At 39.4% G+C, this 19,346-nt stretch overlaps 1 protein-coding gene across 1 annotated transcript in view; it reads right to left on the reverse strand.

Annotated features, from left to right (window-relative positions):
• Window positions 1-18,081, reverse strand: part of LOC139731760 (talin-1-like) — a 181,785-nt gene extending 163,704 nt beyond the window's left edge. The window contains exon 1 of the mRNA XM_071642640.1: window positions 17,919-18,081. The gene's annotated coding sequence lies outside the window, so the exon portion shown is untranslated. The remainder of the gene's footprint in view (window positions 1-17,918) is intronic.
• Between the last annotated feature and the right edge of the window lie 1,265 nt (window positions 18,082-19,346).

A 19,346-nucleotide genomic window follows, 5' to 3' on the forward strand; every position in this document is an offset into this window, starting at 1 on the left:
CGAACTTTTGTGTTTGATACAGATCTATACAAGTGTACATGTTTCATGTTTTTGGTAGTGATACAGAAACTTTCCTTGTCTTCACCTTTCCTTCACAAAGTGATCATGTACCGGGTACCGGTATTTTTAAAATTCACAATTTCTTTGCTCTAAACATTTATTTTTCTTCTTCAATAAAGTCCTAACCACAATTCCCCCCTCAAAAAAAAAAAAAAAAAAGATTCATTTGACAATGACATTGGAACTGTGTAATCACCTGTCACACGTCATTGCAAAACAAAGCTTTAAAACATTGCTGATGACATATCTGCTCCACCCTTCTGTTTTCTCCCTAGCTTACTCACAAAATGACAAGATTGTGCATTAAACCAATGCATCAATGTAGAAAAAACTTCAATGACAAGGACGGCTCAAAACATGAACGCTTGTAATTGTCCAAGTTCAAGTCCTTTTGGCTTCCAGCCTGTGGAATTTCCCCCAAGTCACAAGCTTACATGCCCCTTTTCACAAAATTTCCCCAAAGGGGTACGATGGATTACCCTCCACTCCCCCTCCCCACCCCGAAAGGTTTTTTTTTTTCCTCTCTCTCTCTCTTTCTCTACTGCAAAAGAGAAAATATGTGAGCATTGTGTCTCTGAAGATGAGCAGACAATGGGGAATCCCAATTTCATGAAAAACCCTGCATCACGGAATGTTCTCCATGGAAACCCTCTAATGCACCATAAAACCCTATTCCGGATTTTGAAGTTCAAGTGTGTACATAGCCCAAGCCCAGTCACAATACACTAATGATACGGATGAAACAAACACAAATCACTCACACTGAAATACTACATATATGGCATACAATACTAATCGCAACAGCAAATATTGTTGTATTTTGATGTCTGTTGCCATAGCAATATGGAGAGTCGGTATACTGGTCTTATCATGTGGACTGAATCAAACATATTGATGAATTGAAAAATGAATGTAGGGGAATGTTAGTCCAGTTCACCAAGCAGAAGAGATGTATAGCATACAAAATGTGTACTAGTATGTGAACCTTAACAAACTAGGGCTACACACTCTATACATGAAACACTCTATATGATGTATTTTTGATATTCCATGCCCCACAAATACACAATTCTTTGTGATTATCAAAGCTGTTATTCCAATCTAAATAAGCACTCAAAAATGTATGTTTGTATACCATTTTTCATCACGAAAACCTACACCATTTCCAGGAATTGATAATGGTAAGCATTCAAACAGTTGTACATATGTACATGTAGAAGAAGTTATTTGTGGAAAGGACAAACTATGAGTTTGCAAGCTTACTTGCGTATAGACAGAAAGATCCGTCTGTCCGGAGGACTCTTTTGTATTTTGCCATTAACGCCGTCCTCCGTAGACAGACGGAAGGTTGTAGTACCCATTGCTGTGTGGATGTTCTTAACCACTGTCTCTATGGAAAATTGGGTGAGGTACCTCACCCTTCTCGATTGCGTCTAATTCACGGCCCTAGGTCGGCAAATTTAAGCTTGAATAGTTAAATCAACTATTCAAGAATAGACTACACTCACCAGATTAATGAATAATCCAATATTTCGGTCGAATTTTCAACGCAAAACACACATCAACCAGCCCGTCGCGTCGTCACGTTCAAACTGCAGAAACATACAGTATGAATCTATTAGCCAATCACATGCGAGGTAGTTTCTACGTGTTTTTTTTACTTAATAAAGTACCTCGCATGTGATTGGTTTACAGATTCAAAATGGCGACTTACAGCTAGCGAACGGCGATGTTGCGATATGGATAAAATTTCTGCATTATAACCGCGTTACTGTGAGTATTTCAATTGCAAAATGTGAGAAATTAACCCCAAATATTGCTGCATAATGTGTCATATCATGTCAAACTCGTTTGAATGTAAAAAAGCTGCCTGTAATTTGGTTTATTGTAACGTTTTATCTGTGCGCTACTGCCACACAGTAGCTGGCATCATTGACTTCGGTCTGTATACGGAGGGGATCCGTGAAGCCAGACGCAGTCTCCGTGGAACATTCCCCGACGGACAGATACAGACCGATCTTTCGGTCAAACTTGCGTACAGTGTGTAGCAGGAAAACACTGGCTTCTACTGAGAAGTTTTCCTTCCCATTTTGCCCTTCATTTCCCTCCTTTCTTCTTGCACCCTGTTCCCACAGCCACACAGCCCCACTGGCTTTTGACCCAACCCTAGGCAGCACACAGCAGCAGCAGCGACAGTCACAGTCACGGCAAGTCGCGCATTCCTCGGCCTCCTACCGCACGCATTCCAGCGGTGCTGGCTTACTTCATTTAAAGGGAGACCAAGCCATCGCTAAAGGCGTCAATGGCCCAAGGATGGTAATGGCGCAGCTGGGCAGGGCAGCTGGGCAGGGCCGAACGAGGACTTGGAAATCCCCTTAATGACATCAGCAACCTCTTCCCCATCTAGTATTTGTAAGATTCCCGTAATTGTTGTTGTTGTTGTTTTTTTTAAACACACACACACCTTTTAGAGCAAATTTATTGTATGTATCTGTGTGATTTCTGTTTTTAGATAATAACATAGATGTGCTTAGCATCAGTCATGTACATGCTGATACAAATGAACATATCACTGCATTTAAAAGCACCAGTATAGAACCCAACCACCTTCATAAAAAGAAATACATAGGCCTAAATAACAAACAAAGAAAATAAGCTCTATTACCTAAAGGAGTATGCTACAGAGCCTGGCATGATGAAAAGTACATGTAGATTTATGGATGCTTTGTCTCAGTTTCACATCAAACTGTACATTATTCATAAAATGATTTATATACACTGCAACTATCACTCTCCACTGCCTTGAAGGGAAGGGAACTTCAATGTTCTGCTTTCCAGCTCAAGTGGAGTCATGCACAGGGTACATGGAAGCTTGTGCAGCAAAACTGCCACTAACAAGACAATTCTTCACCTTCTCGGGATCAAGAAGGCAATAAGGCAAGATCCAAGATCTAGTCTTCTTGACTTCTCGGATTCAAGAAAGTGAAGAGACAGGATACAATGAGATCTCATTTTCTTGCCTTCGCAGATGCGAGAAATTTAAAAGACAAGATCTTATATCAAACTTTTTTGTCTTCTTGGACCTGAAGACAAGATCTTTCATCACACTTTCTTATCTTCTTGGACATGAGATGTCGAGGAGACGAGATCTCACAACTCGTCTTCTCACACCCAGAGAGGCATGAACATTATCTTGTCTTTTCGGCGGCACCTTTAGGCTTCCAAACACATGGGCTCTGCCCGCTCAGCAGTACATTTGTACCTCACCATCGAGAAGCGAGTTTCTCGCCCTTGAGGAGCCAAGCCCTGCCATGCATTGGCTCGTCATGCTCCGTCCTGGCTCCATCCCGGCTCAACCCGGATCTCATCTCATCTAATTATGTAACTAGATTAATTCCCATGAGCAAAGAGAGCGTACACTCACTGCCCTATCTTCTCCATCCTCCCCCCCCCCCCCCCCCCCCCCGCCCTTTTTTCATCAACCAATGCATTATCATGTGATCAATTAGCAATCAGGATCATAATGAACAGAGCCAAGAGTCAGGTGCAGGGATGTGTGTACTGTAAGTCTAGGATGATGTCGAATCCTGTGCACAGCCCGCGTGCGGGTCCAATTAGTCCGACCTTTGATGTTGTATAAGTTTTGCAAGATGATACTATGCAATGTGTAATTGGGCGCTGATGGTACTTGGCATCTGAGCCAATCCCCTCAAAGGTTCACATCATTCAGGGAGATGAGACGACTCTCTGCATCATCACACTGGTTGTAAGAGACTACATGTAGCTCTGTAGCTCCATGATGTAGATGAGTACACACAATGTGTATTCTTATCACAAGTCTATCAAAAATCCACATCCGGTAGACCTTCTCAAACTTTATCATTTTGAACAAGTGAAATTTGATAAATTCAGGGTCAAATTTTTCCCTGTTACACTGCCTGTACATTTGTGTATATACTGACAGCAAGTTGTTTTAAAGTTACTTTTATTCTGAGTGAACTCTGTGAAGTTGGTATGCAATCTCCCAATCAATATACACTTTTGTACATGTTCATGTTATCTAAGCCTTTTAAAGATGCATACACTGGCAAGTATTTCTCTTGTGAATGCCGTCATTCTGTTGTGAGAGGTATGAAATGTTTATATTGAAAGTCAAAGGCCGAAATTCACAAATTTACAAGACCTATGTAAACTTGAGCTGCCTCAATGCACGTCGCACAACAAAGAGGTTGAGAATTACATTATGCCCCTAATGCACCATGACAAGCACATTTGCAATGTATTGAAAGTACCAATATCTCACTTAATTTGGACCAAAAGCTTAGAGAGATGATCAATTTTTGGAATGGTAACCATGTATAAAGCAGAGGTACATGTACAAGTGCATGTTTTCCCCCTCCCTTCCCTTCATCAGGAATTCCATGTCTGGATCACTGTCTAAAGAATAAAAATACCTGTAACAGGGTAATGTTTTGAATGCTCAGTAGTAATTTTCTCATAATTCAGTTAGCAACCATTCATAATGAAAGTTTCAGTATAGTCTAGAGTTTGAGTTTCCATCTTTCAAAGTGTAACTTGCTTTCAAATTGTGAAAACAAATTTATATAAAAAGTAGTATCTAAATGTTGTTTTAACAGCTAGACTAAATTGAAATACATACAGTATGGTGTACATGTACATGAAGCTGGTTACAAATAACCTGACTGGTTCTCATGCATTGATGGCAATGTAATGTGTGCCCGGTGCACAGAATGTCACAGGGGCTCTAGCAAAGGGGGTTGATTCATGGCAAGTACCGACGTATTTCCCTTTCTGGTGGGTAAGAAGAGTTCAAGCTCGACGCTGATGCGTCTGATACAGTGTACAAATGTAGGTGCCATCATGGTGGCCTTCATCCAGAATGTAACGTGCGAGAATACGATGATTCATTATCCTATGTAATTAAATGCAGCCCTGCGTAACTCAAGATGGCGCATCGCGGGAGTGACGGCATCTTAACAGTAACAGCAATTAAAGGTCCCAGTCCAGTTGGGGGGGGGGGGGGGGCATAAATACATTTTGCACAGAAACTTCCTCAATTGTTAATTACTGTTATAAACAACGTGATAAATATACTACGGGCAACATTTTTTATGATGCCCCATGATTAATTTCCTCATCATCACAGGAGACTTGTTACAAAACTTGCTTCAGACTGTAAACTTCAAAAGCAATTTACTCAGAAAGAAAAAAAAAAGTGTGTAGAATAATGGAAACTGAAGTGCCTTCTGCAGAATCCAGTAAGATCATACATCATACATTCTACAATGTCTTCCGGTGAGAGCATTGTTAAACAACATCCAGCACCTTCCAAGCAATTCACCGACAATTCATCACTATAATACCCAAGCTTTAAAAGCTATAAACATCCATTTTAGAGCAAAACGTGTTGGAGGATACGCTCTGGCAAACACAGAAAAACTCCTTGACGACCTCATTCCGACAGAATGACTCATCAAGAACGCTCTATCATCACCCTCGCCTCCCAATCACACAGAAATATTTATCAGAGCAATTTCATGATCACTTCACTCGTAGCCTAACCAAAGATATGAAAACATTACATCAAATATCTGTTTATTAATTATTGAGAAAGATGACTTCCTTTAGAGTGGGCCGCTACATGATCAGTATACTATCTGCTGCAATGCAAGGATAAACTTTTGTGGAGGTCAGCCACTGGAGAAGAAGGGAAGGTGCTCACAAATGATTTCTATGAGGATGAATGTCTTCGTAATGATCGTGCTCAAAAGCCATAGCTGTACTTGATAATGTGATATATTACAATTTTGCGTTTGACTTTGTGTGGCGTGGAGGACAGCCAGACTGCACAAGTATTGGCAACCTTGGATGTGAGCAGCATTTACAGTATTTCAGCCACCGCAATGTCAACATTGCTAGCAGATCAAATTGTGATGCAGCACACTTCTTACTCCCTTCACACACGGGTGACTTTGAAAACAAATATCAGGCCAAGAAGTAGAGAATCGGGAGCACAAAACAAACATAGAAATGCCTGTCAAGTTCATTCCTCCTTGATAATGCAGACCAGTCCGGCATGTTTTGACCAACGCATACTTTATGTAAATGAAGACATACAATTGTACATTGTAGCTAATCTACTGTACAAAGGCATCAAACAACAACAATAACCATAAAAAAAATAGGGTTAGAAAATACTGCCAACATGTAATTGTGTCAAGAAACATCATTCATACACTAAATTTTGTAACTAATACTGCTTTTGTAGCCCTATTGTTTCCTATCTTCAAAGGTAAACTTTGATCTGAATTCTTTCATTTTGTTTTGATGGTGTTCTAATTTGCTATCAACGTTCCCCTGAACAGTCAAGCTTCATTAGACTTGATAATTACAAAAGTGTGTAAGATTATAAAACACAAACACACACACAGTATTCATTTATATACATGCGATTCAATGATAGAATAAAAAGATTCTATGCTGTGCAGTGTCTGAATTGCTAGTTCAGAATGTTATCACTAATTATCCATTGCACGATTAAGCGTATCAAGATCTAGATATAAAATACCGCGGGTGCCACAGTCAATTGCAGTTACAATGAAGACTGCACCCAACACATTACAAGAATGACAACGCAGCGTACCCTGCACATACAGCACAGTACAATGTCGTGCCCATTTCAACCAACCCATCATAAGAGTGTAGTTAAAGTCATGAGAATGTGTGCCCTTCTTTCCGGGTCACCAGAATGAGACAGACGGTGAACATATCTACAGCAGACCTGTACTCTTATTACACACACATGGCATTCTGTAGATACATTGCACCAGTAACATTATACATACAATGTTGCTGACGAGATCATGACAATACGCACTGCGTAATGCCGAAATTTCATACAACTTATACATGTCATACCAGGTATCGTGCATATTAGACAGTATTACGCAAAGATTAATTGAAGGGAAGGAGCTTCATTTGAGTGCATGCTTTTTAATCACTTAGCATGGCAAAGGATAGCCAGGGAAAATATGATAATGGTAAATACAAATGTAACAAGTCTGCACTCAAAGGTTATAAATTGGCAATGAATTCAAGTTTGCAACCAGCACTACAGTGTATTACATAAACTACAATGCTGTAGGCTGTACAATTATCTTATACATATTGCAGTGCACATGCATACATCCATGTATGAGACAAGAGAATACTATTACCAGTACTGTATACGCTATATATTTCGCGGGGGTTTTATTTTCGCGAATTTCGCGAGTCGGGAGCTATTCGCGAAATTAACAACACGCGAAAATATTACCTTCCAAAATGAATCCCTTGCCTTACATTTCAGTACTAGTATACCATGTCACGGCTTACCGAACAGACCATACTGGCTAAGCTTGTTTACGCACGTCCACGTCTACTTACGAATACTGTAAGTGTTAGAGAGCCAATCCATTATCGCAAGGGGACCACTCGTCAGAAATCTAGCGCGATGGACTTAACCTCTTCAAAAATGTTGAATTCTAACTTACTATTTCGCAGAGTTTGGTAAGTCTTTTTCATGCAGTGTGTAACTAGTATCATTCTTATTTGCTAGTAAGTTGAAAATTCACACTTTCTTTGCCACTTCATATTTTCTCTGGTCCCCCACTCGCGAATTTAAACACTCGCGAAAATGTGTGACAGCGGCAATTCGCGAAAATTTATGTACGCGAAAATTATAGCGTATACAGTATAATATTCCAGCTAAATCAAAGACCCAATGTACAGTGTAAACATAATCACAATGATTCAGTTGTCTGGGAGCAAAAGCTGATGAAATACAAATTATTAAGTTTTTTCTTTCACTTTTAGGCTACAAAATATGTTTGTACGTCATAAAATAAAAGTATAGTTTTCCAATCCTATCAAGGAAATTGCTGGGGAGGGGGAAGGGGGGGGTGGGATGAAGCTGCTTAAACCTTTACACAATTACCATGTTCAATGTATGCAATACCACTGTTGATGCAATGAGATGGATACATGGCATGTTTAAATGCACCACAGAAATTGTCTGATTTGATATTTCAATGAATTATCTCTGTTCATTTTTTATTTACAATACTTGTTCCTTTATATTTTGTTTGATTGCTACTGTTGTTTGTTAGTTTGTTTGGAAGGAGGGAGGTAATAATTCTACTTTCATAATTACACTCCTGTCACAGGCTGTCTGATATTATTATATTTGCTGCTTTATAATCCCAGGACACAATAACACTCTATCTCAACACAGTTCCTTGTTTGCAACTTGGAAAATTTTTAATCAGACAAAATTTGCTCACTGAGTCTCAACCCTAGTCCGCATTACACGGCTGGTGATTTCAAAATAAATACCATCAGGCATCTATAAATACCAGGCTGATCGCACAATACGCCGAGCAGACGGCCGCTGGAATGACTTGTCTGTTTTTCTGATTCTGACTCCACCGGTGAATGCGGTCAGTAAGTGAATGCGAAAGACAAGTCAAAATGCCTGGTACTGTACTCTGGCCAGCTTGTGCGCAGCATCCATCCCTTCCCCCCACCCCCCCCCCCCCCAACCCCCACCCCCATCCCCTAACTGGGAGAATGTGAATGGAGAGGGATGAATAATACTGGCTGTACTTATATGGGCACTGTTTATGGATGGGATGGGCTGAGTAACTAATGGCACCGCAAACAGAAACAATTACCACATGTAGTCTTTACCCATTATTCTTTGACTTACATCGTTGTAATAGGGAAAATCAGGTATTGGTGAGGTAAGAATTTGTGTTCTCATGAGCCTTTCAAATTTGTCTTCACAACCAAAACACGCAGCTCCTTGCTATAAAACTTTAAAAATTAATACCTTTTGAACAGAATGTCCTATTTTCCTCAATCTTTCACTGATGCATTCTATCAATATTGCTTCATTTTCTAAATTCACATGTATATGAAGGTAAACTTGTCCTTTAAAATAAAACTTTAAAAACCCCACAGATCTCCTTGCACAGCGCAAAGGCAATTAAACAGCTTGCTTGAGAGAAAACCCCAACCCTACCCTAGATATCATTGAACCATGCATAAGAGAAAACATACAAGACAAATCAAATTTTCAAAAGTCAACCGATGCAGAAAACCCCAAATTGCTCCTTGCTCAGTGAAAAGGAGCTGCTTTACATACACGCTTGGTTACACACGATGTGACTCGCTCTTGAAAACCCCGTTTGTGACACATTATCTTGTTGGATTGTCTTGTTGAAGGGCGTCCATTGCTTTCCAACTCGACAGATCACTGGTATTCATCAGATGAAAGCTTTCTTTGCCTCCAACTTCAAAAAGCTGGCTGAGTAATCTATAAAAATCCCGACAAAGGCTGGTTTTGACTGCCTGCCAATGGAACGTGTTGCACACAAGACAAAAATCACAGTTCCTTGCCAGCAGAAAGCATTTGTTCTCCCGCCAGATTAGGGACAAGAGACATTTGAAAAGATTTACAGACCTATTGTGCTTGCATTCTGTCCAGTTATATGCACTTAAAGGCTTAGCACGTCAACACCTTGGCATTTGACTCATGGCAGTTACAAACTGTAAGATGTACTCCAGTGTCAGTTTCTCCTACACATAAAAACAAATATTTGAACTAGCAACAAACAATAAGATTTATAATATTTAGTTAACTTTTTTTCCAGGAATTAAGTGAAAGTATTGAAATTTACCATGACAAAGACATGTACAATGTACCAACTTCTGTCTGGGAAGAAAGAGCCGAACGAACACAGTGCATTTTATAAATTTGGGTCGCAAGCCATCTAGAGGGAGAGCATTCTTTGCAAAGATGTGATCCTCAACAAATGTGCTCATCGGGGGAGAAATAGATAAGCCTGCAGAGTCACAATCGCACACTCACAGCAGAACAGCAGCTACAGAACCCGTATTTCTAGAAACTAAACACATCAAAGTTAGCAAACTGATATCAAAATGGTCCCTGCATCTCCATTTCTGTCTTGCTAGAATTTACAGGTTTTATAGACTTGTTGATTTTGTTTTTGTTCTTACATTTATAATACCTTTGTGCATATTGTGCATTCTTCCAAAAGGTTAGGATTATGATGACCACTTGATATGATATATAATCACCGGATTTAACAAAAAATCTTCATTCTTTGCTGACATTTTGTCTAAGGATATTGTGATGATACATAATTTTGATTGTGTTCAAAAGAAATGGTAACACTACAGATTTACACCTTTGAAAGTGTGGTTTTTGTTTTTGTTTTTTTTTTGGGGGGGGGAGGAGGCGTGGGGGGACTCAAATGCCATGGCTGACTCAACTGGTTGACTCTTGGGATGACTTTGTAGCTTTGCAATCCTGGGAAGCATAAAAAATCCTGATAATACATGAATATGTATATAGGAATTGAATGTGATGTATTAGTGACTCACTGTGAGGATGACATCAGTGACATTTTGACAAAATATATATAATATATTTGTACAGCTGTACACTGTTTGTCTAAAATGCATGATGTATACACCTTTTCTGTACACCCTTTTAAAACTGATGCCAAGACGATGACCCGGAAGAGTAGGGATAGAGGGTGGCCCTTTTGAATTGATCTTCATTCATTGCCCACTGGGGGTACATTAAAAACCATAACTTGTGAAGGCATAAAAATAAATTGCCCATCAGCAAATATGTGCACTGAAGTATAGGCTCAATGGACAGTTCAAGATAAAAGAAAGTTTTGGTACCGTACCTCAAAAGTTTCCCTGAGTTTCCTTGTCTTAGTTTGTGTTTCAGGTTAGAGTACCTTTCATATAACTAACACTGTGAGACTTACTCGCCCCAAAGTGCTCTCATGTCTTAGTAATCATGCAATAATGGTTTTGTACAATACGTGTATATTGATTCTCGCGGTACTGCTTCGAGTCAAATTAACGGCTCGTTCGAATTTTTCAGAGCCCGCTCTGCTCTGGTACGAAACCATTATTGCATGATTACTAAGACATTAGAGCACTTTGGGGTGAGTAAGTCTCACAGTATTAGTTATATGAAAGGTACTTTAACCTGAAACACAAACTAAGACAAGGAAACTCAGGGAAACTTTTGAGGCACCAAACTTTATATTATCTTTGAGATTCTTTGCCCCATGTGTACTTTGATACATAGAGAACAGTGATAAAGTTGTACACAATTCATTACAGGGATTCACAAATATACTGTCCATTGTACCCAAGTCAGGCCAGCTTTTGTATGATATCCCCATGCTGAAGTGCCAATGAACAACTCTACAGATACAGCATCCCATGGATTGAAAATGAGAGAGCTTCTGAAGGAGGTACAATGTACAAGTCTGAATTGGATGGATGCAAAGTGCAGAGTTCACAATAAAGTGTTTTGTTTTCCTTGACTGCTCTTATCTGACACACATTTTGAAACTACATACATTTACCTTGGGTACACACTTCCACCGTACATTGTACAGATGTACTGTAGGTATTCATCAAGTCTGCACGTAGCGGGCCTACCACAGCACATTGACAGAATCCTTCACTGCTGTCTTAATAAAGGGTTGTCACCAAAATTGCACCATGGAGCTACAACTGTACTTTACATGTAGCTCCATGATCACACTATGACTAGGTATCATGGCACCCAAGACACGACATCCCAATCCCTCTCCCCATCCATTTCCGCACATTAGTCTCACACAGCCGTATCGGTACACATACATTCATCGCGACAGGACACACTATAAAGGACATTCAGGGAGAAAAAGAGGGGAGTTATAACAGGTGACAGACTTGGTCATTCATGGCCACTCTGAGACTGTTATTTACCCATTGCGGACGAGCTGATTTTGCTACAAAATGCATATCCCATTGACATCTGCCCGAGTATACGCAGGACTAGTCTTCAGCGGATTTTAGTGATAACATAATTGTACTCAATGTACTTGGCATTTTTTTCTTTATGTTTGGGTTCTTGTTGTTGGGTTTTGTTTTTGTTTTGTTTTTGTTTTTGTTTTTGTTTTTGTTTTTGTTTTTTTTTTTTGGGGGGGGATAGGAGGGGGTTGAGGGTGGGCAGATTGGGATGGTGTACATGAAGCTTCTGAACGTACAATGTGTTCTCTTTTATTTGCACTGTGCCGAGCATGAACATAATGACGTACTGATGATAGGCCTTGGATCTAGGGGCTTCCCAGTCTCTTAAAACTACCGGCACTTTCAATGACTAAAACAATACCCAAGGCAGGCCCACACTTGCCAAGTTGGCGAAGAATCTGTTTCCCTGTGTCTCTTGAAATCCTGCCACATCCACAGGCACAACACATGTGCTTCTATGATTCATACAAGATCACCACATAGAGCTTGTCACGTTGCAAAATCCATGCAGCACCACAGAACCGGTTGTGCTGAAATGATGCACAAACTGCACACACAATTCATTTGATCTTGATTATATACAAGTGTATGACATCCATGTTGCTATATGGATGTCATAGAGCAAAAATTCATAGTACAAATTAATTCTCACTCTAAGAATTTCTACTCAAGTTATCATCATTTGAAGATTAACTCGATGCTTAAAATTTTGATGATTTGCTTACAAGTACAACTGTAGGGCTAAACTATGATGTGCGTCCATACAATGTACATGCACAACACAAGTTTCAGAGAGTTATGGAAGTATTAAAATGGTATGCATTTTACAAAAACACTAAGACCTTTTTAATGTCTTGGTATAAAAATGACCACAAGCAAGTAGGCCTACCAGTAGGAAGCTATATTTTATTTGCCATTAAATACACGTATGTGACACAAATGAAAACATTGTGGCTTAAATTAAATTCCTACATAGGAATGGACATTCCAAGTAGGATGATAATATACATCTGCAATGATATGCAAGCTATTTGACGGATAGAGGCAAACAAATTGTGGTGTGCTTGGTCTAGGCATGGAGCTACCATGGCTAGGCAAGCAAAGGCCCAGGGCATGCAATTTGATTTCATTTTTCTCCACTTTTAACTACTTCCTTTCCCCCATTCACTAAAGCAGGCCACTCTTAGTAATCGTTGATCAGGAGGTGGCACACAATGGCACAAGGGCCCTACAGGGAGAGTGACCTTGGGTGGGAAGTATAACAGGAGAAAGCACTGGTTTGCTTTGTATTTAGAGTATGAAAAGGAGAGAGTACGATCAAGGCCAGAAAAGGGGAACCATTGTTACCCCTAATCCTAACAAAAGTTTTTTAAGAAGGCAAAACTCCGGGAGCAGCCCCATCAATGGTTAGACAGTCAGGCAGAGGTAACGGACTCCCTCAGGTCATGTTGACACTGTGTAACTGTCTACTGAACCAGTTTGCGAAGTTTTCTTACCCCCCCCCCCCCCACACATATTGTGTCCCCACAACTCATACTTCACAACCCTCAGAATGAGAATGTATCGTGCTTGACCAACATCACCCCTGAAACTACACACAAGACTTGTTTACGCCTGCATGATCGTTGACATCAAAACAGGAATGCAGAGGTGGAAACTATAAAAATAAGTTATAAGTTTCAGCCAGCAAATTTGCTCTGTCAAGCGAACAGACAGATAGAGAGAGTCCCATTTAGTAGTGATGTCTACTTGCAGACAGAACCACAAATACTTCTCAGAAAATGGTGGATAGCGTAAGCTATGCCCAACACTGCCATTCATACAACACTATACAAGTAAGCATGCTGACATACAATGTAACACTGTACAATACCAGTATATTGTCTGATAGTAAACATAACTGACATGAAAAATTCCCCTATAACATGACACTAAAGAAATATATTTACCAAATAATGCTACATTTAACTTTAAAGAAGTTTCAGAGGCTGAAGGTCATAGAAGACTGGCATTTTGCTAATCTCCTGCTTCTCTCCTTTACAAAAGGGGCAGGACACTTCACTTGTGGGTAAAAGGGGATTTATAGAAATACTACTGGTAATCAAGCATTAATCTTAAAACTAGGACAGGAATGTCCTTTTTCACAAAGATGTTTGCCGATGACAATGGAAAGCACATAGTTTACATTCAAGAAAAAGAATGATCCATCAAATTCACACTGATCACAAGGAAAATTGCAGTGTTATAACATTTCCTCAGAGCTATAATATTTGACTGTAACTTGGCAGATCTTAGACTACTGGTTCATTACTTTAGGTACAGATTAAAGCCTTCATATATACTGTAATGTTAAAATATACTCTAGATGCAAATTATCAAAGTTGTTAAGTTCCTAACATATATATGTACACATGTTCTCTATAGAAAATGATCAAAATAATACAAAAGGATCTCCAATACACAGCACGTAAACAATAACCCTATCTATTGGCCTACCGTCAATACATATCAGGGAAATATTCAAATGCTGTAAGGTCAGTAATGAAATTAATACTTTCAAAAGGGCTAAGGGGATGGTAGATGAAATGAAAGCTGCAATGTACATTGTACAACCCACACATACTATACATTGTAATTCTGTAATTCTACACAGTATCATATTGACCCCTTCAAAATCAAGGAATTTGTCATTCAATATTTTCGACCACAAGAGTTGTTTCCTGTTGGGTTGAAAGACCGTTAAAAAACATCAAACAAACAAAGAGCCAAAAACTTTGCACACATTACATCTTCCTGGTGAAGCATGTGTGTGTATTTAATGCAGAATTGTACTGCGGAACAACCAAAGCATTCCATTATGGTGTAGGTCCTACAATAAGTTCCTGTATTAGTATTATGGTGCACAAGAGAAAGTGATTTGGAATTGTAGACAAAGGGTGTATTTGTAAAATCTGTAAAATCAGTGCAAACAATCTATGGAAAGAGAAAGTCCCTAATTTATTCTACCCTACTGTGCTTGCTGACTATCTTTTCATGAAATAGTTTGCCATATAATATGAAATAGCAGTAGGCGTATACTAATATTTATGTAAACATTAACAATAGGAAATGCATTTGATTTTAGGAATACAGAAAAAGAAAATAAACTGTATACTGTACACTATGAGCCGGTAATTACACTAGTCTGTGTGTGACCATAATTATAATCATGAAAAAGTAAATTCATGCCAGAAGAATCACTTTGATTGACAGCTTCAATTCAATTGATCACCATGACCCACGTAAATAGGGAAAAAGAAAACAGATAATAGATATGACCTTGCATCTGCAATAACATGTAAGTGTATAATAATGAAAAAGCCAATTCCTGCTGGAAGTTAGCTGGAAGCATCACTTTGATGCATACATCGTAGCTTGCTCATTGTGACCAGACCATAAAAAACAATTTAATTGAGACTGTCACACATGGTAAGCGCACACCTGACTAGGCCAGGGCCTGCAGGGGTGTGTTCAAGTGCCCTTCTGAAGCGTACTGTTCCATACCCATGCCAGAGCCGAGGAGCACTTGATACGAACACTCCCAAAGTGTACCATACCATGCCAAAAGTGGACCATTTCCGGATGTGCTCCAAAAGTGTAATGTACCATACTGTGCCACAGTGTGCTCAAGAGTCAAATGCAAAGAGGTCCAAAAGCATATCATACTAGGCCAGAAGTTGCCATAAGAAGCATTTGCACAGCACGCACTGTGTCATAATAAATGCAAAGAGTTGATTCTCTTCGATTGGGACATCTGTAGTTGACTGTAGTATGTAGTGTAAGCACATCATAAGGTGCATGACCCTGTTGCTTCTTAATGTGTGACCCTTCTGACTCAAGTCCAAAAATTACTCATGATGTACATTTTCTCCTTAACCACAGAGCACAAGCACTCAAACACTCCCAATCTAGCATGATTGATAATACAGTACAGCAGACAGTTCAGTTCAGTATGGTTCAGTTCACTTCTGAGCACTCAAAGTTGAACACGGCCGACAAAATCTAGGATAAAATGTACATGACAGACAACAGTCATGCATTTAAATATTAAACATAACTGCTCATAATTCGACCATAATGGATTAACGCTGTTCAAAATTTGATCGCTGGCAACATGTAAAACCAATGCTTTTGCATGCAGTCGAACTCAAATTTTGGCATGGGAGGTCGAACCTTGGTGCAGGTTTTTTTTCACTTTAATCATTAATCATTAATAGTAGTATGACCACTGATGTCTCAGTTATAGTGTGTCAGGAAAATATGAAATTCAAACTTTACAGTGGAAAAAAAACAAGGATAACTGAAAAGAGATTCTAACGATCGAAAATCACAGAATACCGGTTTTGCGTCATATAAATTAGCATATTGGTGCGTATAAGAGGCGGCTCTCCCTTAGAGATGAATATTTGTCTTTCCCGTCGTCTGGGGCCCCCAAAAAGCCTGGGAACGGAACGGCCGTCAAAAAGTAGGTTAACCACACAATTTTAAAGAAAACTGAGTGGTTTTGGAGGAAAACTGCTCTAAATCAAGATAACTCCAGTAAATCGACGATAAAGAAAATCGACCCAATTTTGATGGAACTATTCTAAACATGACGTCATCACAGCTGACATCCTTTTTGCTTCATCTCTTTACACTAGTATTCTGGTAACATGAGCGGGTTACAACTTACCTTTAACTATTTACAAGTAAATTCAAAATTAGAGTAACATGCCCAAGTTTGGTACACTTAACAGTTTTTGTGCTATGATATAGTATAGTTCCAAAATAGATGAAGTCTGGAGTGTATCTTTTGGAACATTGTGTGTCAATATAATGTAATATAATATAAGAAATTTTGCCCCCAAAAAAATGGTTTTATGTTACCTTCTTTGGTGCCATGATTGGTACACCTCGTCCTTGATTGGTACACACATGATTTGTATGTGCTGTAATACAACTTCATTCATTTGCACACATCAACATTATCACCCATAAGAATCATGTACATGTAGCTGTACCAATCATGGCACAGCGCTGTCTGGAGGCAAGGCCGACAGTATTATGTAAATATCTCTATGAGCTCACCAGTCATTGGTAATCTGGCTGCAGTAGACTGAACATCATGACCAACTTCACTTGCACATACAAATGTAGGATGACTGTTCACCATTCTGTGCACAACAACTGGTAAATAGCGGTCCAAAATGAGGACCGCGTCTTATAATTACCTGCTAATTTCCAGCTAGAAATCTAGTTTGGCAAGAGGTCATGAAGGTTAAAAACTTTTTGTGAAGCTTTACTGGTCTTTGCTGCCCTGTTTACTGTTTATTTAAAGAGGTAACACTAGTAAAGAAATTTTAGTACTAAAAACTCTAGACTAGCTAGAGGAGCCAAGACTCTACCTAGCTAGCCGGTCTATCGAAATCCAGGCCGTGCATAATTGCATAATTTCTAGTCCACCTCAATGAGTCAATCATTCATGATCTTGGCTACTACTAGTAAATTACTGCCATCTTTACACCAACCATTTCCCATGTTCACAACTCTCATACCGTGCACTGAGGATAGTAAATAGAGGGGTTCTACAACACCCACGTTTAGCGAGTAGATCTAGTCATCGCATCCAGTGCCATGCCAAAGGGAGTGAACTGCGCTGCGAAAGAGCGTCGATCATGACAGCCGCAGCAGTAGCACTAGCAGTTCCGCGTCCGTGCAATGCACTGTGCCTGATGCGGAGCGACTACTAGTACGGTTCATACACGTAATCGTATGACAGAGTTTCTGTAGGAGCGGAATACCACGACTGTTCACAATATGTAAAACTTGATGCTTATTTGCGCATGGTACGATACATGACATGATTACATTATTCGGCGATACATGTACTTGCAGTGAACCTGAGAATATCTCACCTGAGAAAAGCTTACCTTTTGGATAACCCTGCGGGGCTTTCTACGGCTGTTACTCGATAATATTCCTGTTCTAGCGATAGCGCTTGCTACACTCTCCAATTACTTCCTGGGTTAATATGTGTGGGACTACATGTAAACTAAACAAACTCGCTTCGGTGGAGATAACGCGTTTGGGTTGGTGCATCAAAGTGTACGTGATTCTCAAGACTCTCGTCACACTCCCTGCCCGTCGCGCGCACGCGCAATGGGTAACTCCCTTATAAATATTCATACTATAACACCCTCGTAACCACATTTCTTTCAAGTGGCACTACTACTTCGTAATGTACTAGTAACCCATCAATTTCAAGACAAAATGAAACAGGGAAAATTAATTTGATTTTGATCTAAACCTATCATCTTAATGTACTTAAGCCTTAGTTTGGTCAAGTCTAATTCCTGTTCAAGTCGACATCCATAAACAGACAATGACAAAATGAACAAAAATGCGTTTCACGATGCGCATCCTAATTGATGATGAATTCCAAGAACACAATTTAAGTATCCTCTTGAATTCATTTTGATAGTTTCAGCAATGTTCAGAGAGGTTTTTGCTTGCGCAGGTCTCTGGGAGACTGGTGACTCGATGTTATTATCACTCATATCTGTATATTTGGTAAGTGTGACAGCACTGTTCAATGAAAATGCCCAATAGAGTTTGATAATTCTGTCATCTTCCCATTGCATGTGTGATTTTTTTTTTTATTGAAAAAAAATATATATACATACATATGATGATAATGATAACAACAATGATAGTGATGAAGATAATGAGATTATAATAATTATTGTTGTGAAAGTAAACTGGCACCAAAGATTATGATTACAATGATCATCATAGCAATCATGGCGACCAGGGATGGCATCTCATAGCGCTTTGTATCCAGTGGAAAAGGCGCTCTAATATATATATATATATATATATATATATATATATATATATATATATATATATATCATTATCCACTATTGTCTGCGTCAGTATTATTACTGCGCTTCTAGAGGGCCCTAGAGAGTGACATCCCTCGTATTTTAACGCACCTACACTCTTAATAGGACCATATGGGTAAATTGCCTTGCCAAATAAGGATGTAAGCTCCGCAGGAAGGATTCGGACTTGGACCTGCGGAACTAGACTCCACAGCTTTATCTGCTATACCGCAATGGCCCTCCCTCTCCAATCTCCTGAAAGAGATTACATGGAGGCAATACAAACCAGGTTCGGAGCAGTTCTATTTCCCGTAACTTTCACGGATAGTACATACTTATGTTCCGGATTTTCTTGGTCCTGTTTACTTGTTTACAGATTTAGGATTAACATCTTTCAAAGTATGTACATTCCGAGTGTAAAATACCTAGCTCTCCCCATCTCCCCATCCCCCCCCCCCGTCTCTCTCTTTCTTT

Source organism: Diadema antillarum, unplaced genomic scaffold, assembly GCF_040938485.1.
Source record: "Diadema antillarum isolate AM-2024a unplaced genomic scaffold, OU_Dant_1.0 seq00000384_RagTag, whole genome shotgun sequence".
In the NCBI taxonomy this organism is placed as follows: Eukaryota; Metazoa; Echinodermata; class Echinoidea; order Diadematoida; family Diadematidae; genus Diadema; species Diadema antillarum.